The 20,219-nt window shown below is 35.1% G+C and overlaps 1 protein-coding gene across 3 annotated transcripts in view; it reads left to right on the forward strand.

Moving 5' to 3' along the window:
* The window catches only part of LOC149833230 (Tetratricopeptide repeat (TPR)-like superfamily protein), a 147,627-nt gene that overhangs the window by 5,847 nt on the left and 121,561 nt on the right, over nucleotides 1–20,219 (forward strand). The gene's annotated exons all lie outside the window — the stretch shown is intronic.

Genomic DNA, 20,219 nt, shown 5'->3' on the forward strand with positions numbered 1-20,219 from the left:
CTGGTGTTGAAAAAGGAATCAATCGCGATTTTGAGGCTGTTCATGATTCTTCTTAATTGTTATGGGAGATAAAATGCATAAAGTATGAATTTGGTTTCATTGTACATACTGGATTCGACTTGCACAAAAGTTATTCATCCCACCCACTTTCAACTCATTTACATCTATGGTTGTGACTTGGCTAGGGAGCTAACAGAGCCATTCCCTTATGTCAAAGGCTGAGCTAGCTGCGGCCATGAGCTTAAGCTTGCTAGCCACACTCACTTGGTATCTCATGAGCTTGAACTTGCTAACGACACTCACTTGGTCATGAGTTTGATCTGAGCTTGAACAATAAATATTTTTTGGACTTTTAATATGGAGGTTTGATCTCCCTACCTTCCCATGAACAGGACCCACCTCAGCCATTTTACTCTACAGCATTTTTCATTGACATTTACACCCATGTATATTTACACCCTTAAGAAGCTTATATCAACTGAGTTGAGCTGAGTAGCCATGTACGATTTTGATTCAAATGTAATGAAATTGGCTTGGCTATGGCTCAATGAGCCAGTTTTATGAACCTCAAAGGAGCTGGTAATGAGCTGAACTGAGCCAACTCACGAGCAGCTCGGTTCATTTACCAATCATAATGCCAAGCTTCTTGTTTCTATGAATGGCTAATTTTGCTACCCCTTGACCATTATAAATGATTGTATAAATGATTGTTGATGGCGAATAATAATTAAAATATGTTGGCCATAAACAGTCATATTTCCTCTCAGATTTTGAGTGTCCTTAAGGTTTTTCACCTTTGATTGTTCAACACTAATATTTGCATAAGAGAAGAGAAACTCTCCTTATATATGTCACATGCCATGTACGAGATTTTATTTGTGTATTATGTGATTGTTGTAGTTTGTTTACTCGAAACTTTTTCTTTTGTTTGTTATCTAACATGACTCTTTAATAGTAAACCTTTGTTTTGTTGTTAGTTTGTTATAGTAGTGTTTCACAAGTTATAGTAGTACCTATGTCACATAAGTGCAGGTGCGGCGATGCGACACTTTCAAAAAACTTGTGTGTGAGGGTGCGGGGAGGGTATATATATAATGCAGTTATATTTTTATATTTAACAGTTAAAATTAATAAAATAAATACAATTATCAATTTATCATGTATAAATTAATTCAAGAAATCAATTAACAATTTACAACTGCAATTCCTAAATCCTAATCAATAAAAAATAACACAACACAATTAAATTTCTGCTAAGTGAATTAGAAAATATGAAACAATCAAACAAGTCAAGTAGAAAAGAAGTAAATTGTACTAATAAAGCAAACAAAACAATGCATAACTGCATAACAAATGTATATCATACACAATGTATATGACGATAAACTAAAGAACCTATCTGATGCAGAGCATTTGGATATTAGCAAGGAGTAGGAGAGCGATCCATCTTTGAAGACCCGCCCCAGGAAGTCTTACCCCAGAAGATCCAAGCCTAATTCGACCCGTTTGGGTCCAAATGGATCTTAGGGGAATTTTGGTGATTTTATGTGATTTAATTTTCTGAGATTTTTGTTTCATCCATCTCAGAAAATTCATTTTGATATGTGGTTCCATTTTTTTGTGACTTTGAAATCACTAAAAAATATTTGTATTTTGTTTTGTTTTATTTTTTTATAGGTGCCAGATTCTACAAATCTGGATAATCTGGGTATCCGTTACGCTTAACTTTGGGTGCTAGAGGGTGTATTGGAAAAGAGGGTAGTTTTTGAATTTTATTGATCCAGCTATGGATCTGGACCTTTGGTCCATTCTTTTGAAAAAGATCCAATTTCCAAGCTTGGATCTTGAGAGGGATCCAAAATTCTGATTTTGGATCTTTATTGGCCACTTGTGGGAGAACACATTTATTGGGCCAATGTAGATCTGGATCTTCATTGTAGAGCCTTTTAAAAAAAGTCGTGTATGAGTAAAGGAGGCTTCTAGAGAACCGTTGGATGGCTTTATGGCCCCATTTGAAAGAGCCTAGAGATTTGAGAAGCCCTCTCTAAAGTAGAGCTGATTAAAACTCATAGTTCTATCTTTAGAACCTTAGAAAGGGCTGAGGTTAAATGATTATTAAACCCCCTCTTCAGGAACGTTGGTGCAGTTCTTTTGTCATCTTTGAACCTCTGAAAAAAAAATGGAAAAAGAGAGGTTGGTTTTCTCTTGGTGAAACCCTAGTCGTGTGAAGGTGGTCGATCCTTGCTACTTCTGTTTGAGAATTCCATTGTTGCACCTTGAACCCTTGTTGCGTTTTGAGAAGTTGTTGAACCATGTGAACCTTGCTGTCATTGGAAACTTGAAGCTTGGAAGCTTGTTTGCTTCAAGCTCGTTTGTGAAGCATTGGGCGTGCGTTATTGCAGCTATTCGAGTGTACCATCGCTGCTGTTCATGACCCATAGTGCTGCGTGTGTTTGCTGGTGGCAGTTTTAGACTGCACTTGTGACCGTTGGAATTGAAGGAGCGTGTTTGTTGCTTGAATCGGCCAACTTCCGTCTCCATCAGTTTGGCTAGAACCTGATTGCTTTGTTAAAATTGTGTTGTGGATGTTGTTATTTGCTTCTTGGATTTGTTAGAATTGGATTATGTTTGCACCATATTTGAAATCTGTTTTTTTTTTTAAAGAATTTGGATTTGTGAAGCTATTTCTTGAAATATTGTGTGGTTGAATTTCTTTAATGTTTGAGTTGAGCATTGTCTAATCGGAGTTGGGTTTTAGAGGAAGGATTGTTAAAAATTGGTGACATCACCATTAGAAGTGTATTTTCCGTGCAGGTCGAACTTTAATCACCAAAAAATTAAAATTGAAAATAAAAACTTGTGCGTTTCTGTTTGCATTATTAAGACATGTTTTTAGTTTAGCAGAAAGGAAACTGATCTTTGTATAAGGTCTTTGTTTCTCGTTATTACTCGTTCCAACGGGTACTCGTGGAACTACTCGAGACAGAAGAGATAAACATCAAGTGTTTATTATGCTATGTATTTTATCTTTCCTGAGTGTCTAACTGAATCGAAAACCAAATGCGAGTGGTCAATGACCGGAAGAAATCCTTGCATAGGCATTATACAAACTAGGATGCATCCTATACTAACGACTGTAGTCGTGGGAATCTACCACCTAGGATAAAATTCGGTAGTTTCAGGCCTCCTACCTTCTGAGGACTAGAGACCAAGTGAGTCGCGATTCAACAATACTTAACATTTTAATAACGGGGTCACTCAGGATTGTACCACCTACCCTCTTCAAAGTAGACCGTAGATCCGAATGGGTTAATATGACATTTTTATTATAGGGTTTACATTTCACCAAGTGTGCCTAATTTCAATAGGTCACACACTCACTACCCATTCTAGATAGATCCATTATTTTGATATATTTCTGATCCATTCAGTGTGCTCTGGTGCTTTTAACCAGGGTTTTAAAACTCGTCGAGTCAACTCGTTGACTCGGCTCGACCCTCCAACGAGTCAACCCGGCAAGGCAAACTCGGTTTGCCAAAACTCGGGCTTGACTCGGGCTGACTCGGCTTGACTCGGGCGAGTTCTGGGATGTTTGAAATTTGTTTTTTGAGTTTCAAATTACAGTTTTGAAATATATAAGTACATATATTTTAACAAGGGTTACCCCCAGATTTTGTATAAAAAAGAAAATAAAAATCATTTAAAGATAAAAAATCATTTAAATCTATAGAATAAAATTGCCATGTTGTTCGAACTACTGTTCACCCTGTGCTATCAACTTATTCTAGCAAAATATTTTAAAAAAATGATTGTCACTATATATGGAGGGTCAAATGTGCCTATGGGAAGTCACATTTAGGTTTCATCATCCATTTGTTATGTGAACAAGTATTGTACAGATTCAAATATTAGTAGTCTTTTTATAGTTGTGCCATTAATATATTTCCTGCATAGTTTTCATACATGAGAAAATTGCTTATTTATGTTGATATTGGGCATTCTGTAAACTTTCAATATGCACATATATCCCTATTTTACATTTATGGATTTGTTAGAGAGGGAATTAAAACTTTTAAAACAAGCTAGCATATATGATTGGCCATTTTAGGAACCTTAGGTAGCAGCAGACTGAACTCATGGTGACCACATCATCTAATTCAAGTCATGAATTAGTCAAAGTGCTTGTATAGATATCAAATTCAATTATTCAAGCAAACCTCTATAGCTCTTTGCAGTTGTTTTTATATTCTTACAGACATTTGGAGACTATGTTTACTCAAAAACATGGTTTCAGACAAATTATATATTGTTTTTCTTTTAAAATCAAAAGTTAACAAAACCCGGTCTGAGTTGACCCACCGAGTTGACCCACCGAGTCACGAGTCAATAAAGAACGAGTCGAGTTCCGAGTCACGGGTTTTAAAACCTTGCTTTTAAGCATTGCAATGTACAATTAAATCACATGTCATACATTCATATAATATCAAGGCACCACACAAGCTCCAATATGAGCAATCAAATAGTGCAAACATACATTTTGTGCCTTATAGAACTATGAATCAACATGTAATATCATCGTGCGGTGTTTAACATATCATGATAACATATAAGATCATACTCGATATCATAGACATTATTCAATTTCAAATCCGCATATAGTCAACATGCTTAATATACATTCATTCCAAGCATGATACTAAAATCAGATATTTATCATACACATGGTATAATATTTCTTTCACATGTAAATTTTAGTGCACATGAATATGGCATAATTATCATTCTTCGAATATGATTTTTAAGTGCTCATCCATATCACATTACTTATAGAAAATCTGATTTCGTAATATATCCAGATTTTCAAGAATTTACTAAAAATTAACATAGGCATGTCTATAATCAATATAGGCATATTTGAAAAATCCCTATAGGCATTTGAACATTGATGTGCCTACCCGTACATTTCTAGATCAAAATGCATACACATGCATTTCAGATTTTCTAAAATCATAAGTATGCCTACATCTATTCCAGATTTCGAAAATCATAATTATGCATATCATTATTCCAGATTTCAAAACTGAGTATGCATATCATTATTCTAGATTATATGACATCATAAGCATCATGTAATCATTTCAGATTTTGTACATCATAAACATGCATATAATCATTTCAGATTTTACAAAGTCATAAACATGCATATAATCATTTTCAGATTTGAGCAATCATAAGTTTCAGATTTGAAAGATCATAAGCCTGCATATAAGTATTTTCAGATTTTTCAAATTATAAGCATGCATATAATCATTTCAAATTTGAAGGATCATAGGCATGCATATAGAAATTTTCAGATTTTACAAATCATAAGCATCCCTATAGTCATTTCAGATTTGAAAGATCGCAAGCATGTTCCAGATTTTACAAATCATAAGCATGCATATAGTCATATCAGATTTGAAAGATCATAAGTATGCATTATAGTCATTTCCAGATTTTTCCAAATCATAAGCATGTATATAATCAATTTTTATTTAAAAGAACATAATCATGCATATAGGTATTTCCAGATTTTCCAAATCATAAGCGTATATATAATCGTTTTAGATTTGAAAGATCATAAGTGTAATATCTCGCAAATTTTCCTCAGGTTTAAAATTTAATAAATGTAAATTTTATTAAAAAATATATTTTTATTGAAATCGATATAATATGTATATAGTTGCAGGCATCAAGCGGATTTTGATATGGATCTTGGACCCATTTCCAAGATCCATGATCCATTTATGATATGGATCTTGGACCTAATGCCAAGATCCATGATCCATTTATGGTATGAATCTTGGACCCGATGCCAAGATCCATGATCTATTTATGGTATGGATCTTGGACCTGATGCCAAGATCTATAATCCATTAGTGATATGGATCTTGAACCCATTGCCAAGATCCATAATCCATGTATGCTATGGTAATCTAATTTATTTAAAAAAAACTAATTATTTAACTAAGATATATTTCAATATATATATAGATGGATATATATAAAGAGGTGAGAATTAGAAGAGTTTCTGTTTTAATAGAACTCTTCTAATTCTAAAACACTAGGGGACGTCCCCTCTATGGGGAGTCCGTATGTGTTATAAAATCCCATCAGCCGCTCTCTCTCAAAATCAACTTTTGAGATAAAGGAGAGGGCTGAACAAGAGAGGGGGAGAGAGAGAAAAAAAAGGGGAGAGAGGGAGACAGGCTGAACCGTGAGTGAGAGAGAAAAAGAGAGAGAGAGAGAAGGGTGTCACTTCCTCCAACGATTTTCCTTCTCCACCTTCTATTTTTTTGTAACTCTGCAAGAAAAAGGTATGGGTTCTTCTCTTTTCTGATAGAACGAGGATTTTGGCATGAGCCGAATTGCATGGGGTTAAGAGAACTCGAATCTGCGTTTTCCTGTTCTTGAATAGAAAATGCAGCATATATATATATATGCCTGTGTTTTCCTGTTCTTGAACAAGCTACACAACACACACACACACGCACACATATATATATATGTGTGTGTATGTGTGTGCAAACCTGTTTTTTTTTCTGCGTTTCTGAACATATATACAAGTCTGTGATTTTCTGCAGTCTTGAAAATATGTATATGACTGTTTTTCCTACCCTTCTGGATAGATATAAAAGTCTACAATTTTCTGCATGCTTATGTTATTTTCTGCGTTCTTGATCCTAAAATTTTAAGCATGCATAAACTTGTTATTTGATCATGAACATGCCTGAAACTTCCTGTATGTAATCTGCGGTTGTTTCTGCATGTGTAAACCTGTATTTTTCTGCATTCTTGAACAAGATTCACAGTATATATATAAATATATATATCAACCTACAATTTTGATTTTGTTCGCAACCCATATATATATATATATATATATATAAAATCTGTATATCAGTCTGCAAATCTGGTTTATTTTCGCAGCTTAATACATATATATCAGTCCGCATTTTTTATTGAGTTTGCAGCGCTGATATATATGTATATCAGTCTGCAAATCTGGTTTATTTTCGCAGCTTAATACATATATATCAGTCCGCGTTTTTTATTGAGTTTGCAGCGCTGATATATATGTATATCGTTATGCAAATCTGGACTATTTTGCAACTTTAACACATATATATCAGTCTGCATTTTCGATTGAGTTTGCAGCGCTGATACATATGTATATCAGTCTGTAAATCTAGACTGTTTCATTGCTTTAATACATACATATCAGTATGCGTTTTTTATCGTGTTAGCAGCCCTGATATATATGTCTGGACTGTGTTCGTAGCCTTTATATATATATATATATATATATATATATATATATATATATATATATATATATATATATATATATATATATATATATATATATATATCAGTCTGCAATTTTGATAGTGGATGCAACATACATATATATGTGTGTCTGCGATCTTGTTAGTGATCACAACACTGATATATATGTGTCTCCAAATCTGGATTTTTGTTTGCAGCATGAACGTATATATGTCTGAAATCTTGGTTAAGTTTCTCAGCACATACATATGTATATCTGTCTGCAACCTGGTTAGAGTTTGCAGCATAGATATATATGTATATGTTTGCGATTTTGATAATATTCACAGCATATATATATATACTACTGTCTGCAATTTTTGTTAATGATCTCAACACATGCATATATAGCTGTCTGCAATATTTACAGTGTTCGCAACATATATATATGCCTGCGATCTTGAGAGTATATATATATATATATATATAGTTGTTTGTGAACTTGACAACACTTACAACAGAAAGATATATATATATATATATATGCATGTCTGCGATTTTGATAGAGTTCGCATCAAAAATATATCATGGACAATTATTCAATCTGTGAATTTTTAACTGTTTTGACTTCTCTGACAGTATGATAATACTATTATACATGGTTCAATATGCATTCATTAAATTACCATGATTGTACCATGAATTGTGTTATGAACATGAAAAGTTGACTATTTATGAATGTTATGGTATCTGATTGTGGTAATGTCTGAATCACTTATGGGCCGTTTTAGGCCATGAGCGTGTGTTGCTTATGAAATGTTAAATTGTAATTTTCATTACAATGATTTTGTTGAAAAATTTGATTTTGAAATAATTACATTGTATGTGGATTTACATGACTGTTCTTGTGTGAAAAACTTTTAATTAATTAAGATGGTAAAAGAGGCAAATAATGTAATAATTTTCTTCCCTGGTATTCCTCTGAAAGGATGGGAACCTTGGATGACGGTCATGGGGGACCGTGAGGATACTAAACACCGTGTATATTTGTTGTCCTCAAGAACCCGATGTATGGTTCGTGTTCTCAGCCATAGTTGTAAGAAACTTCAGCGACTTTGCCTGAGGGTGTTGTTGTTGACTCAGTTGTAGTTATTGGTATACTAAGAAAGTGGTGTCAATGGATGTGGATTTTCTTGATGTCTCGACATTAGGTGAAAATTTCTAATATTCCGATTGATGGTGTAGATTCCTAATATCGATCGATGAACAAATGTACAACCAAGTAATTAAAATACAAATTGTGTGTTAAGCTACGATTGGGATTTGACTTGGACCTCGAGAACTTTGCCCGTTTTTTAGTATCCGCCGGTTTGTAAGAAAGTGAAAATTAAATTTATCTATGAAATAGAGACATGCATGTGAAAGCAATTCTGATAATTTAACTTAAAAAGTTATTCATGCATATTGCATTGATTCATGCTGTAATATCGCGTATTTTCACGCTTAGCCATTTTGAGATTTTTTCGAAAATTTGGCTAAGTCTAGGAGAAAAATCGTTTGAGCCTCGATTTTAGATCGATGTTTTTGAGTCCAGGTTTGACCCAGGTCTTATTTTCTAGGTCTAAACGAGCCAATCGAAACGTGAGAAAAAGTTTTGTTTTTAACCTTTAAATTCAAACAAAATTTATTTTGGGGTTTGTTTAGGACTCTTGAAAGAGCCTTTAAACATCTATGGAAGAGTTCAAGAGGATTTGAGAGACTAAGAGTTCTTTTTTAACAAAATTTCAAAAAGTCAAACTTGAAGAGTTTTAAAATTTTTGGAAAACTCATATAAAAGAATTTTATTTTCATGAGAGTTCTCTCTCTCCAGCCCTTTTAGATGGGCTAGAGATGGGGGGCGTCCTCTCCTATAAGGCCTATAAAAAGACTTCAAAAAGAGAGAGAAAAGTGAAAGAGAAGGAAAAAAAAGAGGAAGAGATAGAAAGTGAGGAAAAGAGAGGCAAAAGGGGGAAGAAGATGAGGATATTTGATCTTTTTCAGCTATCTACCCATGTTTTTCAATATCTACCGTCGTTTTTCTTCATGATACAGGTCTTTCTCTTGTCTCGGATGAGAAAAAGAGCCTAAATAAGCTTTAGGCAATATTTTTATGAGGAACCATGGATTCTATCTTGATTTTCATGGTTTAATCCTTGGGAATCAACGTAGGAAGGCTTAGAATATGTAATATTCGTTTTTCTATGATTTTCTACATGTTTTTATGTTTTCCCTCATTCATATATATATATATATACATATAGAAGCATGTATGTTTATGTATATATATATATATATATATATATATATATATTCTTTCCTTGTATGGACACTTTTGACAGATCTGGACAGTTTTGTCCCATGCTTTTTGCGGGTAGATCTGGCCACCGTGATGATGGGCAGATCTGGCCAGATTTGAGCATCTGTCCATGTTGTCCGTTCTGGATAAATCTGTCCCCTGGACATATGGATATTTATGGACAGGTGGACATGGGGCTGTGGTTCTTAAAACAAAACCAGATCTATGAAAAAAAAAATATGTGTATATTCAGTTAATGCGAAAAATTTGAATTTATGGAGGTTTTTTGGTTCGAGACAGGACTGACGACTGTCCAGTCCCAGCCTGGACAGTTGGTTGGGACAGGACAGTCTGCTGTCCAGTACCAGACAACTGTCCAGATTGGTGTTGGACCACTGTTGATGTGGAAAATATTATAATACACGCACGCACACACACACACATATATATTTGGCTCCAGTCGATTCAGTCGGCTGGACTGAACCTGGAACAGTCCAGTCCCAGCCCAGCCCACTGGTCGGTTGGGGCTGGCACGCTGTCATAACGAGAAAACAAAACAAAACGTATATACATGTAAAAGATTTTTTTTTATAAAATCTTTATTTGCTAAAGCCTCGGCTAACCTAAACCTATGGTTGGCTGGGCAACTGGCCCTAACAGGGCCCAGTTAACTGAGTTGGTTGTCCTTTATAGGACATTGGGTATGCTTTAGCATTCTCTGTATCTAATTCCGCTTACTTCATTATATGGTACCAGAGCATGGTTGTGCTCTTGATTCTTGTTAAAGTTAGTATTTTCTTGTATCTCTCTTCTTGCTCCTCTCTCTTAATCACCATGGAGGGTGAACAAAAGATAGATCTTTCTTTCAAGCTAAATGGTTCAAACTATTTAGTATGGGCATCCGCTATGGAGAACAACCTCAAAGGCAAAAAGTTTTGGGGTTATGTGATGGGCACCGTTCCGAAACCTCAACTTTAACTTATCAAAATGGAAGGAGATCAAGAAAAGGCTTTGGAAGGAGGTGCGTGAATCAAGGCGATTGAAGAATATCAATCCAAGATTGAGGATTAGGAGAGTAAACATGCAAAAATACTTGCATGGTTTATGAACAATGTAGAGTTAAAAATTTGTGCAAATATTGCCAAATTCCATAAAGCTAACGAGGCATGGTTCTTCATGAAAGGTACGTACACACAAAAAGACCTCGCTAGACAATTCTTTCTTCAAGAAAAGATTCATACCATTAAGCAAGGGGTCATGTGTGTCCGTGATTACCTATGTCATACGGACTCGGCTCCAAGGTCGCCGCACCTGCGTCGACACGCACCGACACGGGTGCGGACACGGGTGCGGCTCAGACTCGGTCAACCCGACCTTGGGTGCGGTCAACGCACCCAGGGTCATTTTGGTCCATTTTTTGGATTTTTTTTTTTTGAATTTTTTTTTTAAAATTTTCTGGGCTACAGCTGTAAGGAAAAAAACCCATCACAACTAAAAAACCTGTACACTTTCAAGTTTTAAGTACAGAATGGGCACAACTCAAGTTTTTGTGGTTTTTTCCTGTATGAAGAAAGTGAATTATTACAGTGTATGAAGAAAGTGCCCAAAAGTGAATTATTCCTGTATGAAGAAAGTGTACAGAATGCCTTCACAACTCATCACCTGTCCCCTAATGGGCACAACTTTGACCGAGCCTTATATATATATATATTTTATATTTTTTTTAATATATATATAGCCGAGTCCCCGTGTCCAAAATTTTTGAAATTGCGCCGCACCCGTGTCGCACCCGCACCCGCACCCATGTGACATAGGTGATTACTTTAGCTCTCTTAGTCCCTTATGGGATGTGCTTTCTCTCCTAGAACACAAGTGGGTGGCTAGTGAAGATGTAGAACTTAGAAGAGAACAAATGGAAAAAGAACACTTTTTTCAATTTTTACATGAGCTTAGGCCCGATTACGAGCAAGTTAGATCTTCTCTCCTCTATAGATCTAAGCCTCTTCTCCTAGAAGACGTGGTTGCCAAAATATGCCAAGAAGAAACCCGTCTTGGCATGATAAAAGGAGGAGATGAAGTCTTAGCCGTATCTAAGCCCGATAACCATGTTAAGACTTATAAGCCTCCACATTTTGGGAGGCAAAATGGCTATAATGGTAACTATAAGGTCATATGCCATCATTGTCAAGAGCCGAGACACATTAGATCAAATTATCCCAAGATAAATGAAGCTCCCAAACCTAGAGTTGCTTCCGTTGAAGAAACCACTCCAAGGAAGGAAGATTTAACCAAAGGAAAAGATTCCTTTTCTCTTGCTCAACTATCGGAGGCGCTTCAAATTCTACTCAAATCTTCATCTACGTCTAGTGCCACCATTGCCTCTTCCTCTCCTCCAGGTATGTCTTCTTGGATCCTTGACTCAAGAGCTTCTTTTCATATGATACCGGTTGAAAATGGGCTATCCGACTTATGTTCTAATTCAAAAACCTCCTATGTTTCAACTGCCGATGGAACATCTTTACAAATCAAAAGTGTTGGAACATTAAGCTCTCTTAAAAATTTTCTTGTGCCAAGTGTTAGAGTTGTTCCACAACTAAATTTAAACCTTCTCTCCGTTTCTCAAATTTGCGATCATGGATATGAAATCTCCTTCTCAAATAAGGGTTGCTTTGTGCAGGATCTCCGGTCTGGGAAGCAGATTGGGCAAGGCCATAGGAGCGGGGATCTCTATTACATGAATTACTTGAAACTCCCCACCAATTCTTTTTGTAATTATGTCCAAGATAAAAATTTTGAGACTTGACACAAAAGACTTGGACATCCAAGTTTCTCAAAAATGTATTCTTTTCCCTTTGGGAAAAAATTTTGTAATGAGAAAATTTTTGTTTGTAAGGATTGTATTTTTGAAAAAATGAAATCCACTCTTTTTCCAAATAGGACTTTTGTGTCTAAGAAGCCTTTTGAATTAGTTCGTTCGGATGTATGGGGGCCTTATCATGTCATATCAAAAGGGGGATATTCATATTATGTTACTTTTATTGATGACTTTACTAGATATGTTTGGATTTATTTTCTTAACTTAAAATCCGATGTCTTCTCATTCTTTAAGAAATTTCATATGATTGTCAAAAATCAATTCTCAAGTAATATCTCTATCCTTAGGTCCGATTCAGGTGGAGAATACTTGTCAAAAGAGTTTCAAAATTATTTAGAAACTAATGGAATTTGCCATAAAAAATCTTGTTCTAGAACTCCTTAACAAAATGGTTTAGCCGAAAGAAAACATAGAGACATTTTGGAAACTACTAGGACTCTTCTTATTTCAAAAAAAATTCTAATTTTTTTTGGGGCCGAAGCCGCTCTAACATCAATTTATTTGATAAATAGAATGATCTCATCATCTTTGCAAAATATATCTCCCTATGAAAAACTATTTTTAAGAATACCCGATTTCAATAGGTTAAGAATTTTTTGTTGTAAATGTTTTGTTCTTTCACATAAAAGAGATAAATTATCATCAAAAGCTATTGAATGTGTATTCTTAGGTTATGGAGAAAATAAAAAAAGATTTAGATGCTTCGACTCCAAAAATAACAAACTATATGTGTCTAAAGATTTAATCTTTTTGGAAAATGAAAATGGTTTTGAAAAAACTAAAGACATTAATGAAAGCGAATATGCATTCTTGTTTGATCTTCTTCCTCAAGAAGAAGTGATTCCTAATGAAAATTCCGTAAATGACCAAGAGGATACTCCTTTGGACAATATTGAAAATGAAAATGTTGATGAAAATGGTATCATTGATAGTAGACCAATTCAAACCTATATTCGGCGTGGTCAACAAGTTCCCATGAATGCATTGGAAAAATACTCCCAGGATTCTAGCATAGAGGAAACTTCACTTAGAAGGTTCAGTCGTATCTCCAATCCCCCTAACAGGTTTGTTTTCTATGATTCACTAACACCAAAATATAGGACATGCCTAATTGTGTTACACTCATTCCATGAACCATCCCACTATAATGAGGCTAAGAATTTTTCCTAATGGGTTAAAGCCATGAACTTAGAACCTAGTGCCCTTGAAAAAACAAAAACTTGGGAAATAACTTCATTACCTATGGGAAAGAAATCTCTAGGATGCAGATGAGTCTATAAAGTCAAAACTAAGAGCGATGGGTCCTTAGAACACTACAAAGCTAGGTTAGTATATAAAGGATACTCTCAAGAATACGATATTGATTATGAAGAAACCTTCACCCCAGTTGCTAGAATAACCAGTGTTAGGACCCTTATTGTTGTTGCTTCTATTAAAAAATGACCTATTTATTAATTAGATGTTAAAAATGCATTTTTAAATGACGAACTAAATGAAGAGGTTTACATGGATCCACCGTTAGGGGTATGTATTGGTAATGATAAAATTCTTAAACTTAACAAAGCTTTATATGGATTAAAACAAGCCCCAAAAGCTTGGCATGATAAATTTAACAATGTAATGACATGTTTGGGTTTTCTGTCTTGCTATACTGACACTGCTCTTTTTGTGAAAAGTACAGGGTCTTTGGTGGTTATTCTTCTGCTTTACGTAGATGATATGATTATCACTGGAAGTGATAAGCAGAGAATTAATGATATCAAGAAAGTTTTAAAAGAAAATTTTGACATGTTTGATCTTGGATTCTTAAGATATTTTTTAGGTATTGAAGTGGCGTACTCTCCTAGAGGGTACATTCTTTCTCAAATGAAACTTGCAATTGACATTTATTCAAAGTCCGACATTTTCGACGACAAGAAGACAGAAACCCTTGAAGTTATCAATGCCAAATTAAGATTGAAAGATGGAACTCTTCTTGAAGATCCTACTCCCTACCGTCAACTTGTCGGGTCCCTGGCATACTTATCTATCACTCGACCAGACATTACTCATGAAATTCATTCAGTCAGTCAGTTTCAACATGCACCTACAACGGTGCACATGAGTGCAGTCTTAAGAATCATCAGATACATTAAAAACACTATAACCAAGGGAGTTTTTCTTTCCTCATCTTCGTCACTTGATTTAATTGCTTATACTGATGCTGATTGGGGAGGAAATCCCACTGATAGTCTCAACTACAGGTTTGTGTGTGTTTGACTATGATTTCCTGAAGATGCAAAAAGCAGCACAAAGTATCTTTGTCCTCAACAGAAGCTAAATATCGTGCAATGGCCACTACAACCATGAAGCTTATATGGCTTTGCAACCTTCTTAGTGATATGAGCATAGTTATCTTTACACCTTCGAAGATGTGTTGTGACAATAAAAGCGCCATTTATATCGCAAGCAACTACACCTTCCACGAGCATACTAAACACATTGAGATGGACTATCACTATGTACGTGGTGAATATCTAAGAGGGACTATCACATTACCATACGTTATATTCGAGTACCAGTTGACAGACTTCTTCACCAAAGCTCTTGCTGCTCCTCGCTTTATCTTTCTACTTAACAAGCTTTCGATTATCTCCCCGTAAAGCTTGAGGGAGTGTGTTAAAACATATGTACTTAAGTACATATATATATATATATCTAGATATATATATGTTACTTTATACCCGATAATGGGTATTTCTGTAAATCTGCCCAATAGGGGCAGTATTGTCATTTATTTCTTTATTGTTTTCTTTTTCTTTATTTCTTTTTCTTATTTTTAGTTTTATCTTTTTCTTTTTGTTTTTTATTTTAATTAGTGTATTGCATTTGAGGTCCCAACTAAAAGTCGTTGGGACCCCCAACGGTCATTAATATAACCATTACGGTCATTAATATAACCGTTGAGGGCCCAATGATTCCTAGTTGAGCCCCCCAATGCTGTCTCCTTTTTCAGCTGTATAAATAAGGGTGTTCACTCCATTGTAATATAGGCTTTTCCAAGCCCTATTGCTCAATAACATTCTTTTTGTAAGTTCTTTTGTTGGCTTTTGTATGTCCCTTGTGGACTTGTTCATTGCTATTGCTCTTGTGGTTGTTCTTTATAGGACATTGTGTAACGCCCCAAAATTTCAAACTTATAAACCTTTTCAAAAGGGTCAAAAGACTAGAGAATTCTTTTTTCTTTTCAGAGTTTTTAACAAATCAGCGGAAACGTTTTTTTTTTCTTTGAATAAGAAAGGCAAGTTGACAACCTTGGGCGCGTTAGCGTAAAAATCTACATTTCCAACTCATATAACTTGCAAACATTTTAATAAGCCATTTGTATTAGAAATAACTTCAAGTAGTACAAAATTAGGATTTCCTGAGGAAACCCTTGCCAAAAACCCAAAAGTCTAGAATGCGAGCTGCTAACAGAAATAGTGGGATCTTGAGATCATCTTGCAATCGCGCCATCGCCTGTCTCGCAACCTATTCATCACCTGTACCCATAAAATGGGTCAGTTTCACGAAAAACTGGTAGGTGCACAAGTGAGACAACAAGAAACTGAATTAAGTACATTTGATTCAGCATACTGAGCAGTTTAAAACAGATAAACAGTTAAAGCAGATAAGCAGTGTAACTGTCAAATACAGCGTAACAATTCATTCAATCGTAAGCTGTAAACTACGAAGCAACTAGCAAGTTTTATGACCCATTAACTAGTGTGAACAAACTTATGTTTCGATATTAACTGGCTTGCGGGTACGCGCAGACGCGAATCGTAGAAACAACTGAGACTAGTTCGAGCGTCTGTTATTCTATGTATTTTCAATAATCCGAATAGCTAGCTGAGTCCGCTCCTAATGGGACGACTTTTGGTCGAGAGAAGATTCTCTAAAGGCAGTTACTTGGCAACAGATGCATCCAACTACTGCAGAAGTCAATGGGATTTACCACCTAGGATATGTCTGGTAGTCCTTTCCCTTAACTCCAATGACTGGGGAGACCGGATCTTTGCCCATGGGGTGGTTGTTAACAACCTGTCCATTGGAGTTTTTGTACCGATCCATCCTCTCTCTTGACAGAAACAAAAGGCGAATGGGTGCGTCAGGCGTTGCTTAACCGACGACCCATTCTACATGCTCTGGTCTTTCAACCATTCAAGCATCTTGCCTGTGAAGGCGATCACCATTTTATGTGATTACAACATTTTGCATTTAGCACTTGTTCGAGGTCACATGTGTTAGAAAATGACATATATATGTATATACTTGAATATATATATTTATATATATATATATATACATACTTTTCGTAATACAAGAGTATGTATATGTATATATATATATATGTATATAACTATATATTTAAAGTATATACTTATATTCTTGTAATACCTTTTTATTTATTTATTTTTGTAATTTTATTTCTTTCTTATTTTTTTGTCTTTTTGTCAAACAGTCATAATTGACTAGAGCTGTTGGACTGTCAAAACAACCAACAGCCTTTTTGTCAGGTTCTGTCAAATAGTCAAAATGTTGACTGTTTGAATAGAGCTGTTGGGCTACTCCCAACGGCTCTAATTAGAGCTGTTGGGAGTAGCCCAACAGCTATTTTAATAGATCCTCTCATGTAACCTCTCTATAAATAAGGGCATGCTGCCCATTGTAATTATAATACAAAGGTAGAGGGTTTTACCTCTTACATATTCAGATTCAAGTGCATTTATGCACTATTCTTATGTTTGTGCTGTGGAGCATTTTGTATGCTATTTTGGTTTACCATATTGGGTGAATGTATGTTTTGTCAAGTTGTTTGTAGACTTGATTGTGTGTAAGACTTTTTACATGGTATCAAAGCTTGGTGTATGATCAACCGTGCATTGGTGAGCTGCCTCGTAAAGCGTGTCTTCTTTCTTTCGTGATTGGTGGTTCCTTTTTTTCTTTGGATTCATCATGGGTGAATTTTTTCCGCACAATACAAGCAACTCCAACTTCATTCCGCCATTCAAACTTGAAGGAAGCAACTATAACATTTGGGCGGGACACTTGGAGACATTCATCAAGGGTCAAGGTTTGTGGGGATTTGTAAGAGGTACTATTCTTGAACCCACTCCCAAAATTACATTAGGTGAAAATGACGTTGAGACTAGTCTTGAAGAAAAAAACAAAGCCATGGAAGAATACTACAAAAAATTAGATGAATGGGAAATGAAAAATGCCAAAATTCTTTCATGGATGCTTAGTGGAGTTGAGACAAAAATTGCCTCAAACCTTTTGTGTTATAAAAAGGTAAATGAAGCATGGGAATATCTTAGAGGTATGTTTACCGAAAAAGATATGGCTCACAAGTATTATCTCCAAGAAAAAGTTAGAAACATTAAACAAGGAGATAAGAATATAAGAGATTATTTTATGGAGTTATCTTCCATTTGGACCCAACTTGCCCAATTTGAACCCAAATGGGAAGGAAAGTGTATAGAAATGCGGAGAGTTCAAGTTGAAGAAGAGAGACTTTTCGCTTTTCTCTATGGTTTGAGACCCGAGTTTGAACAAACAAGGGCCTCCTTGCTATCATCTTCATCACCTCCTCCTATTCATGAGATTCTCACTAAACTTAGTGGAAAAGAGACTAGGCTAAACATGAGTAAAAATGTTAGTGTGCTTGCTACTTCTAGCAATGGTCAAGAAGAGTATTGCGCATTTGCCGCATCAAAACCAAGACACTATATCAAGCCATATAAACCTCCTCATTTTAATAAGAATCGAGGAGAATCAAAAATCATTTGCCATAATTGTAATGAGCCCGGTCATATTAGGCCTCAATGTCCTAGATACAAATATAGGCCTCAAGAAAAGCGTGTTGTGGCTGCACCATCAAAACAAGATGAAGATACTTTGAATCTCAAAGACCTCACCAAATCATTATCTCAACTGACGGAGGCATTGCAACCACTGCTTAAAGGATCTACCTCAGGAGCGGCCATTGCAACCTCTTCTACTCCTGGTATGTGCTCTTGGCTTCTTGATTCAGGAGCTTCTTTTCATATGACCCCACATAGATCTATACTATCCGAATGTTAACCTAATTCAAATGCATCATTTGTTTCCATTGCCGATGGTACTGCCTTGGAAATAGAGGATGTTGGAATTTTTAAAAATGATTTGTCAAAACATAACAACTTTTATATTCCGAAAATAAGACTTATACCAAAACTTCATCTTAATCTACTTTCTGTTTCTCAAATCTCGGATCATGGATGTGATGTCATTTTCTCATTAAGTAATTGTTGGGTGCAGGATCGCCAGTCCGGGAAATTGATTGGGGAAGGTTCTAGGCAAGGAGATCTCTATTATATGGATTTCCTTTGTATTCCAAATGAATCATTTTGCAACACTGCCCAAACAAAAGACATACGGACTTGGCATCATAGACTTGGGCATCCAAATATAAGAAAATTATATTTTGTACCTATTACCAAGAATCTTTGTAAAGATAATTTTGAATGCAAAGAATGTTTACTTGGTAAAATGACAGTCTTGCCTTATGGTCAAAGAACTTTTTACTCCTCAATGCCTTTTGAATTAGTTCATTCAGATGTATGGGGTCCTGCTTCTGTAGCCTCTAAAGGCGGATTCTCCTACTATGTTGTGTTTATTGATGACTTCACTAGATATTGTTGGATTTACTTTCTTAAGTATAAATCAGATGTATTTGCAACCTTCAAAACATTCCATAACATGATTAAAAATCAATTTGAAAGTAAACTCAAAATTCTCAGAACTGACTCTGGAGGAGAATACTTGTCAAATGAGTTTAAACAATTTTTAGAAAATGAAGGAATTTTACATCAAAGATCATGTCCTAGAACCCCGCAACAAAATGAAATTTCAGAAAGGAAACACAGACATATTATGGAAACTACAAGAACTCTTCTTATTGCTAAAAATGTTCCAAAAAATCTTTGGGCTGAAGCTGCATTAACCTTAGTATATCTTATAAATAGGATGCCTTTCAAAACTTTATCTAATGAAATTCCTTTTGAAAAATTATTCAAATATCAACCTGACTATCAAAGACTGAGAATCTTTGGTTGCAAATGTTATGTTTTGAATGATAAAGGAGATAAACTATCTTCTAAAGCTATTTCCTGTGCGTTCATTGGTTATTCAAAAACACAAAAAGGATTTAAATGTTATGATACCAAAAATGATAAACTTCTCATTTCAAGGAATGTTAATTTTGTTGAAAATGAAAGTGGATTTGAAGAAAACATGTCGGAAGACATAAACTCTGATTATTTTTTCTTGTTCAAACTATTGTCTAATGATGAAAATATTTATGTAGAACCTCTTATTGAAAATAGAACAATAGTTGAACCAATAGTATACACTAGAAGAAATCGAAATGCATTCAATGAAGGTGTAAATCAAAGTAATCATGAAGCATCAGAAATTCCTTCAGAACAAACCACTATTCGTAGATCAGAACGAACATCAAGAATCCCAAATAAATTTGTGTCTTATGATTCATTCTCTCCTAAACATAAAGCATGTCTTATAGCTATCCACTCATATTTTAAACCCTCATGTTACAATGAAGCAAAAAATTTACCTGAATGGATAAAAGCTATGCACATAGAATTAGAAGCTCTTAAAGATGCTAATACTTGGGAAATT

The sequence above is a fragment of the Nuphar pumila genome, chromosome 7 (genome assembly GCF_984573655.1).
Source record: "Nuphar pumila chromosome 7, dmNupPumi1.hap1.1, whole genome shotgun sequence".
Classification (NCBI taxonomy): domain Eukaryota; kingdom Viridiplantae; phylum Streptophyta; class Magnoliopsida; order Nymphaeales; family Nymphaeaceae; genus Nuphar; species Nuphar pumila.